The sequence below is a fragment of the Squalius cephalus genome (genome assembly GCF_949319135.1).
Source record: "Squalius cephalus genome assembly, chromosome: 13".
In the NCBI taxonomy this organism is placed as follows: Eukaryota; Metazoa; Chordata; class Actinopteri; order Cypriniformes; family Leuciscidae; genus Squalius; species Squalius cephalus.
In genome coordinates, this window is record NC_137134.1 from 38034300 (window position 1) to 38053715 (window position 19416).

Genomic DNA, 19416 nt, shown 5'->3' on the forward strand with positions numbered 1-19416 from the left:
CTTATAATGATTAAGGAATTCACAGTAAAGAGATGTTCATTATTCTTATAACTGTCTGACCAAAATTATACCGTTATTGTACAAGTTTCTGTAAAATAAAGATTTATTTTTAAACGTAATATATTGTTTGGTTCCAAATTACAGAGTTGAGTGGAGAAAAGGTATGCTTAAAAATGAGTTTTTGATAATCTATCGTTTATTTCGTCTCGCGGTGATGACGTCAAAACTTTCGCGGTCGCGCGTCTCCTGAGTCTTTTGAGGTAAACAGTTCACACGTTAAATCTCGTAACTGCACAGTAAAGTTTACTCAACATTTTACGGGGTCTTTTCAGAAAGGTTTTCATCGTGTGTCTTTCTTTTCCCATACAAAACGGTAAGATGTTAGCGTACTTTGTTGTTATGAAGTTATTAGGGAATCGGATTCATGTGGACAAATTACAAGGGTTGATAATGTCATCAGCGGCTGTCTTTATATTTACATTTATATTACTGTTGTAATATTTTACCGTATCATTCTTGTATTCTCTATATTCTTGTTGAATGAGTATTGATAGTCTATGGCTCATCACTATTATCAGAGCAGCTGAAAAGCCTCTTTATTTCATGTCAATAGATCCTGTTTTCTCCTCATTCATTATGCTGATGTCTTCAGATCTGTAAATTCACACATTAAGCTCATTTTATTGTCAACAGATTTGAGCAAACGACACGATCAGCTATTGTGACATCTGCAAGATATAAGTTTCATAATGGCTTTTATTTCAATAATCTGTGATGAACCATGTTTCATATGCAACTCAATAAACAAAACAAAAAGTTGAGTTAACTCAATTGGTGCGCCATTTGTTTCTTGCAAACCTGTAAATATATTTTTATGTTTTAATCTTTTTTTTTTATTCTTAATTTTTTATAATGTGACCATAAATACTTAAAGTGGGTGGACTATTTTTTTTTTTACTCAGTAAGTGATTTCTTCTTGATTTTGTCAGATCTGCTCCTCCTCTGTCAGTGAAGCTCCTCCTCCTTCAGTGAAGCTCCTCCCACTGCAATTCACCAATAAGTGCTGGAATATTCCCATCAGCTACAAGTGAAGACGAGCATCAAACCATCAGGAAGAGCTGAAATCTGCAAAGACAGAGTTTATTGAAGGACAGTGAGAACATGAGAGATCCAGAACACTGTAGAATGAAACACACTGAAGAACAAAGAGGTTGGTGTTTATTCCTGATTCTTCATTAGTGAGGCTGAAGAACATTAAAGGGCACCTATTATGTTATTTCATGTAGTGTGTAACATAGAGCTAAGTGAACAAAAACATCCTGCAAAGTTTTATATATGAAAGTTCACCGTAAAAAAAGTTATTGTCTCTCAAAAGTAGGAGTCGACTCTGAGTCAATTTAATGAATCGTTTTTCCAATGAGTCATTTTCCTTTTTGTTGTGACATCAAGACGAAAAATTATCAGTATAATAAAAAAAAATAATTAAAAAAAAAAAATAATAAAATTATTATTATTATTATTATCATTATTAATTAAGGGCTTAAAGTATTCCGGCATGAGGGCAGGTCCGGCCTCCGGCGCAGGCAAAATGTATTTATCAGGCTGCAAATTACAGTGGGAGGCACTTTAATCTGACTTGAATAACACACCGGTCCCCTTCAACCTACCTGTCACCACTATTGCCACCCGCTGGAGAACTCGACTGTTATATATTTGTCCCGATTTTCCACGCATTTGTGAAAAAAAACTCGCCTTTCCCGCACTTCTTACGGTCCCTGAATGCATCTCACACGCAGCCTCGCTCTAACGTGCTTCTCTCAGAAACCAAAACAATGAATACATGGATGCTGTAGCTAGTGTTAATGGCTTATTTACAACTTTAAACATATAAAAGAAGCTGCGATGGGCGTTTTTTTTTTTTTCTTAAAAACGGCCAGATTTTCATCCTAGGTCTTAAATTTCATTTAGGCAGGTCTAAAAAAGTGTTTACCCTCGTTCACTTCCTGAAACGCTGGCCGCAGAAAGTTATTACAAAGTAGCAAAAAAGTATGGAGTTGTAGCCTTCAAAGCGGAGCCCTAGAGCAGGGTCTCCAACACATCGCTCGCGTGCTCCAGTCGCTCGTGGCTTGATATGAGCAGGGCTCCAGACTAACTTTTTTTATTAGGAGCGCTGTAGCCCCTGACTTAAAATTTTAGGAGCGCAAGCAGAAAATTTAGAGGCATACCTTAAATCACCTTGCAATGCAATTATTCACATTTTCCCCCAAAATAACTGTATTACTGACAAATGCTTTGATAATAAATAGCCTTAACGTACAGAAATTACAATGTGCAGTTTTATTTTAAGTTCACAGGGCTCCAGACTAACATTTGAGGGCAGCGGCACTAAGTTCTACAGAACGTATTTGGTAGCACTGTGGGATGACAAAGCACTGAGCTTAATTTGAGGTGTATAGATAAAGTTAACTTTAATTATTATCATTCATAATGTCTTAATATTAATTCAAAAGCAAAATGAGTGACAAAATATATATTAGGGAGTGAAAATAGCCAGTAAGCGTCCTCTGCAGCTATGTTTACAATAGTAATTTAATCTTTATCTTTTTTTTTTTTAAATAAGTGTGAATTTCCCTACTTCTTGAAACTTTTAGTTTTATAAATAGGTCTTTAAAGGATGAACAAAAAATGTTTTGGTCAACACATTATTAAAAATAACATTTAAATATGATAATATAGTTTTGAAGTGCTGGAAAAATATGTGTAGGCTACTGTTATAACCACAGTATACCATAGTTACAGTTAGTGTTACTACAGTAAATCCAAGGTGAATGTTGCTGATCTGTGGACCTAAATCCTTCTATAACTTGTTCGCTCATTGCACATGTTTCTCCTGGTTTCCACATCAGCGCTGTTTGATCTGATATGGTTTATAACAGAGAATTCTGCGTCAAATCTGAATGTTTCTCATTGGATCTCGCAGCAATGTTATTAATTCTGTCGCGAACTCAATGGATTTCTTCACTGGATCTCCACGATGTAACTGTTTCGCGTGATCGCGATCGGCCCGCGACTGTCGAGGAGCTCTGCGCTGTCTATTATTGGTTCGAACTATTAAACGGTCTGTGAAGCAGAATCAGTACTGAGTAGCGCAGTTTTTTCCACTTTCATTTTGTTTTTATTTATTAACATGTCACGGCATACTCTATGCTTGAGGCTGAGATTGAGTGTTTAAACTGCGAAGTGCCGGCACTGTCTGCAAACTTCGTTTTCCCCGCAGTTCTGGGACTGCAACATTCGCAGCTCATGGAGTTCATCTCCTTACAGTACCTCAACCAGCTGAATTCTCGTAGCCAGTCTTCCAGACAATAGTGGGTTCAGGCCTTTATCACCTTACAAACCTCTGACTCTGAATCATCATCATCCGACTGTGTCTGTCCGTGACATTGATATTTGTCTCCGTCTCCTTCCCACCACGGACGTTTACGCGCGCTCGATTATCTCTAGGACCCTCCCCCTCCACACATTAGCCAGTTATAGTGGCCATTCCCTATTTTTCTCACACTCATTGGCCTGCCACACATTCCAGATTCATTGACGCGCCCCTTCCACGTTTAACGTGAAAAAATAAAAAAATAAATTACTGGTCGCACATGTGCGACTGGGTGTAAAATTCAGTCGCACACTCTCAAATTTTGGTCGCAAAATGCGACCATTTGGTCGCAGTCTGGAGCCCTGATGAGCTAGCTCGCCAGAGGCCGTTCACATATCGCATCTTTTGCGCGCTCAAGTTTGTTCAAATGTAGGCGTGTGGTAAGGTTGATAATATCAGGAACAAAATTATAACTATGCAACCGTCTACTACAGTATCGCATCAGGCAGTGCATTGTAGTCTCCCTGAGGAAAAACTCCATTCATTCGTTGCTATAGGAGAGGAAGAATTTGCTAAACTCATTAAATCATCTAAATCTACAACATGTATGTAAGACCCTATACCGACTAAGCTACTGAAAGAGATGCTCCCAGAGGTCATAGATCCTCTTCTTAATATCATTAATTCATCTTTGTCACTAGGATATGTACCGAAAACTTTTAAGCTGGCTATGATTAAACCGCTCGTTAAAAAAACGCAACTTGATCCTACAGAATTAGTCAATTACAGGCCGATCTCGAATCTACCTTTTCTGTCAAAGATACTAGAAAAGGCAGTATCTTCACAACTGTGTTCCTTTCTTGAAAGAAATGATATCTGCGAGGATTTCCAGTCAGGATTTAGACCGTACCATAGTACTGAGACTAGTTCAGTATGGCGTACCACAAGGCTCAGTACTAGGACCGCTGCTGTTCACTCTGTACAAGCTACCCTCACTCACTCACACACACACACACACACACACACACTCTGTACATGCTACCTTTAGGAGATATCATTAGGAAGCATGGCATTAGTTGTCACTGTTATGCTGATGATACTCAGCTCTATATTTCTTCAAAACCTAACGAAACTTACTAATTCACAAAATTAACGGAATGTATAGCTGATTTAAAAAATTGGATGACTAGTAATTTCGTACTACTTGTAGGGACCCCTAAAATATATATGCCTTTTGTTTTGAAGTATTTTAAAATATTGAATATTTGTGCTTTTCATTTTCTGTTTTCACATTTCAATATCATTTCAATGTGATATAACCAAATGTTTTTGTTTCATATCCAATGAGATAGCATTGAATGTAAATGTACTATTGCTGGCCAGTGATTGTTGAGCATGATTAGTTTGCATCATAACGTGAGTTACGTGAAGGCTTCCCCTTCACGTAACTCACGTTATGACGCAAACTAATCACTAATCACTCCTTCCGAGCATCGCACATGGCATGAAAAGACGGTAATTTGACTGCTTTTGAGAAGTGCGTCATTTTGGAGACTTAATATATTCTGTGTAATATAAGGCCCAAAGTGTAGAGAAACAACGTGTGGTTTATTTTGTTTTTGCTATTTGAAATGGTTTTTTTTTATTTCTGTTATCTTCTCCGTGATCTTTGAGTCATAGTGCTGAGTCAAGACGTGCGTGATGAGGGCTTAACAGCTAGTGACATTCAAATTCATGGTCAATAACTGTGTCGAAGTTATTGGACGTTCATGGTGGAATTCGGAATTTTTCCGGGACTGGAAAGATTGTGTGGTTCGTTGTCATGGGATGTGGATCAACTGCATTCATCGCGTATCAGGACTGCTCGTGTGAAACTGTTCATATCGTAGACTGTTTTCGGGACTGTTGAATGTGTGAGAGTACATTAAATTCGTCAGCTGTTAATGTGCACCAACGAACTGGGCCCCAACGATAACGAACGACCGTATATTTGACTGCGTCACTGACTCGTGTATATTTGACTGCGTCACTGACTCATAACTAATTTGCATACTGAAAGGAAAAAACCTGTTGCAGGGTCCCCGCGGGTCCTTAAAAAGTCTTAAAACGTCTTAAATAAAATATACGTTTTTTAAGGTCTTAAAATGTATTAAATTTCACTAATTTTTGAAGAGTGGCATTAAATTTCATCTGGCGGCATTAAATTTCATCTGGCGGAGTTTCTCCTTTTGTCGGGAGAAACTACCGGTATTTTCCATTTCACCAGCGCACGTCCCTGTCTAAAGACAGTAAAAAGTAGCGTGTGCCTATTGCACAGGCATCACACACCATTTAGGGTGCAGTACGTGTTTTCCGTAGGCCTGTCATAAACAGACGAAGAAGTCTAGCGGCAGACGCGAGCTAAGATAGGGAAGTGCAAATTTAATGATAACTTGCTCAATGATGAGAAATATAGCGGCTGGTTACAAAAAAACGACGGTATACGAAATGCGGTGGGCTGCAAAGCCCTTGACGCGCATATGAAAGGGGAGAAGCACAAGCGCGACGGTCAGGCAACAACTGTCCCCATTCAGCTGTTTGCCTATATCGTGATTTTTTTATTCAAAAAGTCAAGGATAGTCTATCTACATACGTGACTTTCACGTTTCCATGGTAATCAGTCACTCGTGCATCACGCCCAAATGCACGCAACCGCGCGGCCGCGCCGAATAATTTTCATAGAGGTCGCAATGAGTTCAAAACGGCAAAAAAAACTCTTCACTCCTTATTCACAAAAAAGTCAAGTAAGTTGCAAGTAAGTTGTCATCTATAATTCATGTGGTATTCGAATTGTGTTGCACAATGCGGATAACTCAGCCTATTTCTCTTGTTGAATAATTAACAAGTTTTGTTGTAAATTTAAAATATTCACTAACTGTTTTATTCGTAATATCTTTTATTTTCACAGATATATTATCGAAGCCCTTCAAATTAGAATAAACATGGTGATTGTTAATGCGGAATTTGTATTTTCATGCATTAACAGCCACTATCTGCTTGAATCAGGCAGTAACGTTAGGTTAGATTATGTTTACCATAATTTGTTAACACTTTACAATTAGATAAAATTTGTCTACGTTTGTCTAAAAGTTGTCTACAAACTAAGTTCTCTTGAAAAAGCCTAACTAGAAAGTTTGAAGTAGTTTTAAAAGGTTTGCAATTGTAAAGTTTTAGTAAGACTCTGCTAGGCTATTAAGGAAATGTAATTTTGCCAAAATAACAACTTTTATTTTAAGTAAATGTTATTTTTAAAATCAGCTTAATTCAGTGTGATTTTACCATATTTTCATGCTTAACACTGATCATTTGAATAATTGTAATGCGATGATCAGATGCAGATATCTAAATCAGAGAATATAACGTTAGGTTTGGGCGGTTGGCCGGTGGATTATTTATTTTTAACAGTGGATTCGAGTGACTAAGTGCACCAGATTAATGAATTTATCTTTAAAATGTACAAAATTTTCTTTTTATTAGCTTACTTTATTAACTAGTAAAATACATGATCAGGATTTTACCATAAGTATATAAAGTATAAGTATACTTTTTTATAGGCTATAAAGTACGGTATACTCAACATCTGCATTTCTTTCTTTCTGTTGTATTGCTTTAAAAATAAATAGCATTTTAAGCCAATTAAAGGTGCTGTATGTAGCTTTTCAACCAAAACGAATCATTTTTTTATTGCCTGTGTGTGAAGGGGTTGTAATCTCACATTAAAATTATCCACTTTGCGGGTTTTGCTATTACCTCTTAAAGCAAGTATTCTTATTTTTATGTGAAGGTCCCGGGTCGGATTTACCGCCAGTGACGTCACCTGCATGCGCGCTCCAGAGCCTCTCGCCTCGTCTAGCCTACTGACTTTGCACTCAACAGCGACGACACTGCAACTTATGACATGGACTTATGACTTATGCAACTTATGACATGTCTGATAACACTAAGAAACGACCGGCGCCCAGCAAAACACAGACTCCAACACAAACTCCACATATTGATAAAAAACAACAAAAAACTTTTTTTCTGCTGAAGCTCGTAAGGCCAGACGTGAATCGGATGAACTTCGGGTAAAAAACACGGATCAACATCGGCAGGACATTTGAATAATGGAGAAACCTTATCTACAAACCTAGAATGTACATTTCCTGAAGAAAATGTGAAGTAGTGCTTGCAGTGGGGCAATTCCACGCAAAACTGTCACATCCATAACGCCAACTCAATACCATGGCATTGAGTTGGCGTTATGGATGTGACAGTTTTGCGTGGAATTGCCCAGTGGCAAAATTCGGCACGGTTGATAGGATCCATACTTATCATGGTAGGAGCATGGAGCATTAGTTCAACGTCAAGCTGATTAAAGTAGCCTATTATTTTAACGTTGCAGTGGGAGTTTACCTGAGTTTCCAGCATGTTGTGGGATGCTTTGTGAGTTACGTCCGGTTGCGTCTCAGTCTGGCCGGTACCCACAGTGCTCGCTCATAAATTCGAGCACGCGTAAGAGCACGCGCTTGAAAACTTATTGGTTGCAATCTGAAACATCACAGCTAGAGGCCGCTAAAAACTACATACAGCTCCTTTAAGGAAAAACCTGTCAACAAGCCTGAAAAAAGAATTGGTAGTTATTCTGTCCCCCTCACTTTTGAAATGATGGCTAGGCTACGGCCCTGAGGCTAACATTACAGCCGCGTTGGTGTCTTTGGGGCACCATTTTACATTCTCCCCAACTAATACACTGAAGGCTGAAATGCTGTGGGTTTTGCACACGGTTAGCCGACATCACTCCTATACGTCCAACGAAGACATGAGCACTTCAGGGCAATGTTCCCTGAGGAATGTGCAAAAACATTTAGTTGTGGCAGGGACAAAACCTCTTCTCTTACTCGATTTGGACTTGTTCAGTACATAAAAAGGGGACTTCTGTCAAGTGTGAATCAAGGCAGCTTCGTTGTCATGTTTGACGAAAGCATGAATTGGACCACCAAAGGCTATTAAGACTATTTGCACTGTTGCTCAAATACAAATGTGCTTTGTTAACCTGAACACCCTAGAGTGTCATTTTTATATAGGCTATTTATTTTTTCCATGGTAATGGTCTTAATTTTTATTCTTGAAGGTCTTAAAAAGGTCTTAAAAGTCATTAAATTTGTTGATCAAAAATGTGCAGATACCCTGTGTTGTGAATCGTGGGTTTTTTTCAAGTGTTTAATTGTTTTGAAAGAAATATTGTTTTATTTTCCTTATTGCTCTACATGTTTCAGGAGAAAAGTGTTTAGCCTATATCTAACAGGGTTTTGAATTTGTCAACTTGTATGCTGATTGAGGACAGTGTTTTAAAGTAGAAAAGGAAAAAGGTAAAATGCAAGTGTAAAAACAAACATAAGAGAGACAAGGAACAGTTCTGAGACTGAACAGGTGATTTGTAATTTACATACCATTGGGTATAAGCGTTTATCTGTCTTCATATAAAAAAGGTGGTTCCTTGTTTTTTTCCTTTTAAAGGGGGTTATTACATTAATGTAAAACAAATAAATATTTGTTATTTTCTTTTACCATTAACATTTGTATTCTGGTATTTCTTTGGAGTTTGGCAAGCTCATTCATTTAACAAGGTACTGATTTCTAGGAAACTAGAATTAAGAATTGTTTAATTTATTATTTTAGTAAAAGTATTGTGTAATTGGTATAGGGAAAAAGATACTTTACGTTAATTTTCATTTAACCCCTTAGCTGTCACCCCCCTTTTTGAGAATGGACATTAAAATGCACTATTCAAGCTTAAATGCTTGTAATTCAAGAATGCTTTGGAGTATAGACCTAAGTTTGGTCTTGTTTTAAAGGTAAAAAATTATTTTTTTGCAGATTATTGCTGAAGTGAAAGCACTTCAAAAAATGAAAGTATGAAAAAGTTATGGAAGTTTAAATTTACATTAATTCAAATATAATTTATTAAATATTTTTATTTTATATAAAATATATATTTTACAAAATATGTTTTACAAAAAAATTACTATAAATTCAAAGCCAAATATCTAACCAAGTTGTGTTCCAAATTTGAAGTTGATATCACAAAAAATGAAGTTCCTATGAGATTTTGTTTAGGCGTATTACCAAAAATAGCCACCGGGTGTCATTGAATTCCATTGAATTTTACTGTATGCATTCTACCATAAAAAAATAATAAATTTCTGTCCAAATATCACTTCTGTCACAAAATATGGAACCTTGAGACTCAGACCTTTCTGACAATATGTGTTTTGTCAAGATTAGAAAATATTTTGATCATAAATTATGAAACATAATGATGCCAAAAAGGGGAGGAGCCTGATAAAATAATTTAGAGTACCGTTTCTATGGAAACACAATGTCCAATTTCAAAACAGTTTTCACAGGATGAATTCTGAGATCGTAAGCTTTCAAATGATACCTAATTTATGATAACTAATAAAATATGTAATATAATAAAAAAAAGCGATAAAAAATATAATACAATATTTTAGAAGATAGTATATATTATACTTTTTAGAAGATAATATTATTTTATAATTTTTTTTTTTATTGACAAATACTAGATTATATATTTTCTAATGAAATTTTAGCATAAAAACCAACATATCAATTATTAAAAGTGTGTGCGTCAACTTTTTGTGACGGAGGTCAGAACTCCTGTTATTATGTCGATTTTTTGAGGTGCACTCTTGTCATAAATTCATCTATTTCTGTTCCTACATAATTTATAACAAAAAAACAGTCCTAAATATCTGTTTAGGAGTCTTAGAACTTTACAACGATATATAGTTTGTCATAATTAGATTAGGATTAAATAGTAATATAGGCAAGTAAAGTTAGGCGTCCCGTATACGGGACGGTGACAGTTAAGGGGTTAAAGAAAAAAATACCGGCCAAATTCACCATTCACTGCTGGGAATCCAGGTTTTTTTCTTAATTGGGAAACATTAAAATGAACCCTTAGAGCAGCCTTTCTCAAAGTGGGTGCCGCGGCACACTGGGGTGCCCCCTGACTGTGTCAGGGGTGCCGCCAAAAAATTACGTAGGCTAAAAAAAAAAATCTAAAAAAATAAAATAAAAATCTGACATTTCATATATAAATATATTTGAATTTACATAAATACATTCTTCTTTTAACCCTTTCGCACATACGATCACATTTAATGTGATTAGAACGGTCAGTGCATGCGGTGATCAACTGCTAAATTAAAATGTGCTTTCGCGTTGGCTGGAGCTGAGCCAGAGGCGCGCTCAGCTGTCATATATCACAACTTTTCAGTGTTTTCATCCACATAATGTTTGTTTTAGGTTTCAGACATATAAGTACTAAAAAAACAATACATTTAGAGTTTGTAAAATACACACTGATGTCAAAGGAAGAGGCAATAATAATCCTTTCCATTATAATTAGTTTTATTAATATCAGATACACATTGTGCAAGTAACTTTAAAGTTTACTCTATTCTTCTCCCAGTTCACCTGCCACTTACTTTGATGTATTTCGGGAGAAGTGGATGAATTCACTTGTTGTAAATCCAACAGATCCGATTCTCTGAACTGCGTCTGCGGCACAAACTAACATGGCGGCGCCCATCGCGCATACAGCTCAACTAACGCGATCGTTATAATGGTGTTCAAAAAACAAAACACTTCCACTTGCATATATTTGACAATCGGAATATCAGATATTTCATGCCATATCTAACAAATTTGTGAATATTTTGAATAAAAAAGGAAAAATGACATAAAAGCAGATCATCATTCATTCAGCTCTGTTGTTGCTGCGGTGTGTCACGTGACAAGCAATAACGCGTCACCATGGAAACCTTAAAGGTCCCATGACATGAAATTTTCACTTTCTGAGGTTTTTTAGCATTAATATGAGTTCCCCTAGCCTGTATATGGTCCCCAAGTTTCTAGAAATTTTAATCGGTGTAAATCGAGCTTTTGCTATCTTTCTCTGCCTTTGAGAAAATGGACGCTCAACCGCGCTGATCTTGAATCTCCTCCTTATGACGTTATAAGGAGGAATGTTACCTCCCCTGTCTCTGCTTTGCCCGCCCAGAGAATATTTTCCGCCCATGAGAAAATGAGCTAGGAAGTAGGAACGCGCGCGATTTTAGTTTGTCCACGAGAGATATAATGGCTTTTGAGCGAGCGAAGCATAATAATTGCTCAATAATTGGATGTACAAATGAACACCGAGGGGTTAATACAGAACTGGGCTTGCTGAACGTCTGAAACTAAAGTCTGGATCAGTACCAACTCTCTTTGGCTCAGCTAACGTTACACAACTCGGACAAGTAAGTCAACTAATGATAAAAGTTGTTGCTTTACTGTTTATGGTTACCTAGCTTGTTACACGTAGAATGTGGCTGTAACATTAGCTATGCAGTTACTTGCGCTAATGTAAAGGTAGACAGCATCAAGTATGTGTGTGAATACACACACTGTAACGCGAGTGTTGTACACTTCTTTGTTATTTGGATTTGGATAGCGTTTTCCTGTTGGTTATACGGCGTGCGCGATATCCGCATTTCAAGATCGCAGAGCTTGATGTAATTGTAATAAGATAAATTACAGACGTTACAGATCTCCCGTGAAAAGGCTGTTAGGTTAGCGTTAGCTACATGATAATAACTAAACCATCCGAATAAAGTACCGTATCCAGACATAATATTTTAAACTAACCATTCGGAAACGTCCTGCTGGAGCTGCTGAGTTGCAACTTCTTCATCCGTTGCTTCTCCATCCGGATCAGATTCTGGGTCAAACTGAAATGCTTGAACGACTGCGTGTCTCCGTGCCATTGCAATATATCCAATGTAAACATGCATGGTCTACCGTTGCCGCAGATGGTCAAGGCCACACCCACCCTCCACCTTACGCCGCCTATCTCCTCCTCATTAACATTTAAAGCTACAGACACCGAAACGGCCCGTCTGAAGGAAGCTCATTCTGGGACTGGCTTATAGTGGCTATAATTCTGCACTGAGACTGAATTTTTGGAAAGAGATTTCAGATACAGTACTAGGGACCACTAAGGCCTATATTAAAGCCTACAAAAAGTAGCATGTCATGGGACCTTTAAAGTGACACGTTCTAAATAACGGTCACCTTGAAAAACTAACGCTGGGGGGTCAGCCAGAATATTTTAAACTTACGTGTGAAAGGGTTAGGAACCTGGGTGTGTGTGTGTGTGTGTGCTCATTGATACCAATCTTTCATTTGAAAGTCACGTGTCTAGTATCAGTAAAACCGCATTTTTCCATCTTAAAAAATATATCTAAATTACGCCATATGCTCTCATTGACAAATGCGGAACAATTAGTTCATGCGTTCATGAGCTCAAGGCTAGATTGTAATGCTCTACTGGGTGGTTGTCCTGCACGCTTAATAAACAAACCACAGCTGGTCCAAAACGCAGCAGCTCGAGTTCTTACCAGAACCAGGAAGTATGACCATATTAGCCCGGTTCTGTCAACACTGCACTGGCTCCCTATTAAACATCGCATACATTTTAAAATATTGCTGATCACGTACAAAGCACTAAATGGTTTAGCTCCGCAGTGCTTGAGCGAGCTCTTAACGCATTATAGTCCTTCACGTCTATTGCGATCTCTAAGTCGACTGCTGGCGGTAGATCCTTCTCCTGTTTAGCACCAAAACTCTGGAACAGTCTTCCTAACACTGTCCGGGAAGCAGACACACTCTGTCAGTTCAAAGCTAGACGAAAAAGACATCTCTTTGACCTAGCATTCACATAATACATTATAGACTTCTATAATTCAATGTTAGAATTACAATGCTACAATTAACAACAGAGCTCAAACTATGTGCTATTTATTTTTAGATATAATAATCAACACTCAAATAAAAAAATGTACTATAAATTGCACATGTGGCAGGTTTTGCTTGCTAAATCTAATTATAAAGTACATTTTCTAGTCCAAGTCATTGGACAGAAATGGAATCATTTACTCAGTGGCTGTTGTTTTCATGACAAATTTATTTAAACATACAATAAATAATCAAAACTTTATTAACAGGTTAAGTAAATATAATGAATAGACTAATATAGTGCATATATGAAATGCCTCTCTAAATGCAACACTAAAAGCTCGGAGGTAAATGTGAGATATTATTCTCAAGCTGTTTTATTGATATCTTTCCGCAGTTGAAACACTGGTTGAGAGACGTAAACATATCGATCAATTGTCTCTTCTTCTTCTGCAATTTTTACTGTTAGCAAACAGCATTACAGCATGCCTAGTGCCATGCCCCCTTCTGGATTTGAGCCTGGATCGCCTTTGACAATGTATTCGTCGAGCGACTGCATGCGCCGAACCATGACATCCGTACCGAACGGTTCTGTGTGAATACATGTACTGTTGCACCCCTAAAATATAGTCACAAACTTGCAATGGTCTCCCACATATTTTTTACAATACTAACTGTCCGTGGTTGGTAGTGATAATAGATGAGAAATATACAGTTTTACACCAGCATGCTGATAATGTTTCTTTATTGGACAATCCTAAAGCCTGAACCACTGCCTGAGGACGCCCGTACATCTCCCTCGCAAAAGCGTTTGCCTTCCCACGTGTAATTTTGCGTTTACTCGCAAATATCTCTGAGGTTTTGCGAATATCAAACAGTTTCTTGCAGGAACACAAAAGCATTGAAATATTATTTCCTCCCATCATAATATCCAATTATTAGGGGCTCTATAGATTTGTGCCTTTAATGAATAAATAAAAATAATGTCTAGTACATTAATGAACCCCTTTCATGGAAAATTCCAGGGACATGATGGATCAAAATCATCATAATCTTGTATAACAGTTGTTTGAACACAACTCAGTACTTTCTGCCATTACATCTGGGTTTTATTTTTATTTTTTTTCACTACATCATTTTTCTTTTATTGATTTACTGAGCACTTTTTTAACTTTAATTTCAGGCCTGATGGATGAGAATGAAGAAGTGAATGAAGTGGAGAAACATCAGAGAAGATCTCAGAAATCTTTCACTTGCACTCAGTGTGGAAAGAGTTTCACATACAAACAGAGTCTCAATGTTCACATGAGGATCCACACTGGAGAGAAACCGTTCACATGTGATCAGTGTGGGAAGAGTTTTAGACATCAAGGAAACCTTCAGGTTCACATGATCATCCACACTGGAGAGAAACTGCACAAATGTGATCAATGTGGCAGAATATTTTTGAGGGCTTCAGGCCTGAAGAGCCACATGACAGTTCATTCACAGGAGAAACCACATTCATGTTCTTTGTGTGGAAAGAGTTTTTCACGTCTGCAGGATTTAAAAGGACATCAAAAAATACACACTGGTGTAAGAAATTATATGTGCTTTGAGTGTGAGAAGACTTTTGTCACAGCTGAAGAGTTGAAACGGCACCAGAGGATCCACACTGGAGAGAAACCTTACAAGTGTTCACACTGCGACAAGAGATTCAGTGTGTCAGGATCCCTGAAATCACATGAGAGGATCCACACTGGAGAGAAACCTTATCACTGCACTGCATGTGGGAAGAGCTTCACTCAATTATCTCATCTACACAGTCACACAAAAACTCACATTAAGTAGCTTATCTTCAGTTCCAGCACTTTCAAGTGCGATGCCAACTCTCTTTCCTATTAGTTTGTTTAACCAGCCTCAACCACGGCTGTAGCCAGTTATGAAGTCACCGAGGTCCAGACTTCAGTATATTTCCGAGGTGTATATAATAAAGGTTGTGAAATAATATGCTAATATAGTATTAACTCTACTTTAGTGCTGCAAGGATATTGCACAGCTCCAAGATCTTCTCGTCTGAGCTCTGCGGTCTGTCGCCGCTCATCAACATCAGAATATTGAGATGACCAATCAAATTAAAGTAAACAGGCTTTATGTTCACAGAAGCTGCTGAGCGCATGTTCTAGCCTTCAGTTAACGGTCATGAAGTGTGGGATCAAATATAGCTAAACTAAACATTTCATATTTGACAGCTATTTTAGGATAGAAATGTTAAACAGTCGACAAAAATAATCAGGAAAACTGATGTATATAAATATCAGTTGAGCCTATGTTTACTTTCTTCACTGACACAGACAAAAATCAAAAGAATATCAGAGAAAGCTCAGCTTTAGGAGGGGAAGAGACAGACCATAGTAGAGAGACTGAGAGAAAAAGAAAGTGATGGAGATGAAGAGAGAGCAGATATTGACAAACAATCTACTGCCCACTGACATGATTTTAAAGCTATTACTATTTAAAGCTTGAAATGCACATATGTAAATCAGAGAAATAAAAAATTTCTCGGGGGAGCGATTCTAGAACTCTACAGCCCTGGCCACAACGATCGAAAGTATAAACAAAACATTGTCAAAATTTGTCACATTAAATAGTTTATCTTTAAGAACAGCAGTTTTAACTGTGAGATTCACATCAACTCAAAGATGAAGTTCCTTCCCAAAGAGCAATATTGCATATATAATGTTGCTTAATATAATCTATACGTTTAAAAGTACAAGTGTTTTTTTTTACTAACTGTTCTTGCTCAGGAAGCTGAAGAAGAGGCTGATTGAGATGCTTTGCTATCTTGTTAGTCAATAAAGAGAGAGATCTGTCTTATTTGCTTCCAATTTTACTTTCTTTTTGTATTTTCTGCACCAAGTATTAAACTTTTATTGTCATTTTTATTGTCTGCTCCTTCTTGCATCAAGAATAAATAATTTGATAATTTTACTTTAGTTACATCTAAAAGTCATGCTGAGTAGAAATACATAATCATGTTTCTCTTGGTCCCTTCAAAGTTGCATTGGATTTTCTCCTCAGCGTAAAGGTTAAGAGACCCATCTATCACTGTTTTACAAATGTTTGTAGAGTTAGTTACTAGAGTATATATATAGGCTTTAATCTGTATCTCGCATCTTCATGAAAGTCGTCGAGGCAGCCCTTGTGCCACTCCGGCAACACAGGGTACTCATCCTGAACTATCTCAACGACTGGCTGATCCTAGTTCACTCTCGAGACCAGGTTTGCGAACACAGGGACATGGTGCTCTGGCACGGCGCCCGTTTGGGCCTTCGGGTATACTTGTATGCTTGGCTCTGCACTGTTTCTAGGCGTTGCTCAAGGACCAACACGTAGTAGTCCGTTCAGACAACACGGCGACAGTAGTGTATATCAACCAACAAGGTGGTCTACATTCCCGCCGTATGTCGCAACTCGCCCGCCATCTCCTCCTATGGAGTCAGAAGCATCTGAGGTCGCTTCAAGCCATTCTCATTCCGGGAGAGCTGAACTGTGTGGCCGACGAGCTCTCATGGGTTCAGCCACTTCCTGGAGAATGGAGACTCCATCCCCAGACGGTTCAGCTGATTTGGGAACAGTTTGGCGATGCACAGGTTGATCTCTTTGCCTCCCTAGACTCTTCCCACTGCCCCTTGTTTTATTCCCTGACAGAGGGGACCCTCGGCACGGATGCACTAGCGCACAGCTGGCCGCGGGGCCTCTGCAAATATGCAAAAAATGCACAAAGAAACTCAGTGAACAACACACTGCCTATAAAATCTTAATATTTTTAACATATGATACTGTTAAGCAACCTCACGCGCCAAGTGCTGTTTCCCGAATACCTTCACGATTGAAAATATGACATTGATTTCATACAACAGTTCAAATTAAGTCACTTAGAGGAACCATTCCCCTTGGCAACAACTTCTCCCTTCTTATAACACCAGTGACATCCATGTTCCCCATTAAATTGTTTTATATTTCTGACAGTGCAGTGATCAACACACAGACAAGATTAAACACACGAACATTCAAGCTTTGTGCATTACTGTTAGACATTCCTGCTCTAGCTGAATGCATTTATCGACAAATGGCTGCATAAAATAATCCATTTTGGGCTTAGAAGCACCAAACCACTAACCAGCCAGCAGCACATCTGCTTCTCATGTCTGGGGGAAGCCCGTCGATTATGATTTGGATCAGCCAAATGTGGAAGGGAGACGCTTTAAAAATGGGGATACCAACAACATTCCTTTTGGTTGCGCTTATTGGCCCACCCGGACTTGGTTCTCCGAACTGGTGCTCTTCGCGACAGCCCCTTCCTAGCCAATCCCTCTGAGGAAGGACCTCCTTTCTCAGAGATGGGACACTCTCTGGCACCCACGTCCTGATCTGTGGAACCTGCATGTGTGGGTCCTGGACGGGACGCGTCAGGTTTGAGTACCCTTCCACCTCAGGTGGTGGCTACCATCAATTCCGCTAGGGCCCTGTCCACGAGACACACCTATGACTGCATGTCTGTGTTGACTGCGTTGAAGTGGAACCTCTTCGTCTCTTGGTGTTCTCGCAGAGAAGACCCCAGAAAATGCACGGTCGGGTCCGTGCTCTCCTTCCTCCAAGAATGGTTAGAACGAAGGCTGTCTCCTTCCACCCTGAAGGTTTACGTGGCTGCGATCTCTGCGCACCACGACCTTGTGGAGTCGAAAACGGTGGGACAGCATGACCCAGTCATCAGGTTCCTGAGGGGGGCGAGAAGACTAAGGGCCTGTCCCAATACCTCCCCTTACCCTAGATTTCTGCCCTAACCCTTGTTTTTGCGCGTTCTCGTGTAGAGGTAGGGTGTCCCAATACTCTAAAGAGCAAGGGGGAGTGCTATTCTCCCCTTAAAATCAACCCTCAAAACATAGTGAGGCCCGATGCAGGCTTAAAACGAAGTGGAAGATGAAATTACCCAGGATACCTTGCGGCCTCAGCAAGCCGGTAAATTTTTTTTAACAAGATGGCGGACACCGCTGGAAAGGAACAATTAAATTGTAGATATATTTTCGCAAATAAGCATGTTAAAATTTCTAAATATGTTGGAATATGTTAGTTTGATGCACATCCAAAGGACTGTTAAGTTTTGAACACTAATGTTAGAAAATATTTCACGAAGCTATCTATACGATGTTGATGATATCTGCCGAGTGCTTCGAGAGAGTCTGCCCATCAAATATACATCTTATCTGGGTAGTTCATCTAATTTTATTTTCGATTTTGGCTTCCAAGGATTATAAAAAGAAGATGTGAGGTAAACCTATTTAAAACTAGCCGCGTTCGTCTAGTGCTTCATCTTTTTCTTAACAGCGCGCTGTCACTTCTCCCTAACGTTAAACCCAAACAGCACTGAGCACAATCAGTGATGGTTGTAAAATGCAGTGTCTGCTGATTATAAATTGCGGGAGGTGTTTGATTGTAAAAAGAGCTATTATAAGCACAATGATCCGCGCAAGAGACGTTGACCTTGTTCCCATGGAGGCGCGCGTTCGGAAACGGACTGCAACTAGACAAGCAAACTATACTTTGGGTTTCATGTGCGCGTCTAAACGATCAAATACAGACAAAAATATGGCTAAATGACCGGTTTGGAGATTCACTTTAACACAGTTTATGTCTTAAATGGGAGTTAGTTGTGGAATAGTTGGGAGAAAATGTGTATTATTAGATCTGCATTCGGTCTTAAAGTGGCAGCGTCTAAATTTTCTGAATGAAAATAGTAGTAATAGTAGACACGTCGACGCTGTGCGTGATGTAGTGAGGTTTGCCACGCTAATTTGCATATTGTGGTGTCCCATTTCATAGGGAAAATTCTTCAACTCCACTTCCCTCGTTGAGGGGACTTTACTTACGAGGGCACTCAAAACCAAGTGGAAGTTTTAAGGGGGGAGAAATGGGACAGGGCCTAAATCCTCCTCGCTCTCCTCTTATACCCTCTTGGGACCTCGCAGTGGTCTTATCAGCCCTGCAGAGAGCTCCCTTTGAGCCATTGCGATCAGTGGAGCTTAGGTTCATGTCTATGAAGACAACGCTCCTGGTCGCTTTGGCCTCCATCAAGAGGGCAGGGGACCTGCAGGCATTTTCGGTTGGTAAAGCGTGCCTGGAATTCGGGCCGGCTAACTCTCACATTATCTTGAGACCCCGGCCTGGATACATGCCCAAGG

General features: G+C 38.8%; 1 long non-coding RNA gene across 1 annotated transcript; it reads left to right on the top strand.

Annotated features, from left to right (window-relative positions):
• The first annotated feature begins 216 nt into the window (after positions 1–216).
• LOC307170073 lies at positions 217–16118 on the top strand. Its single transcript, XR_013823284.1, has 3 exons — positions 217–373; positions 990–1210; positions 14379–16118. It is a non-coding gene; the product is annotated as an uncharacterized lncRNA (long non-coding RNA).
• The last annotated feature ends 3298 nt before the right edge of the window (positions 16119–19416 follow it).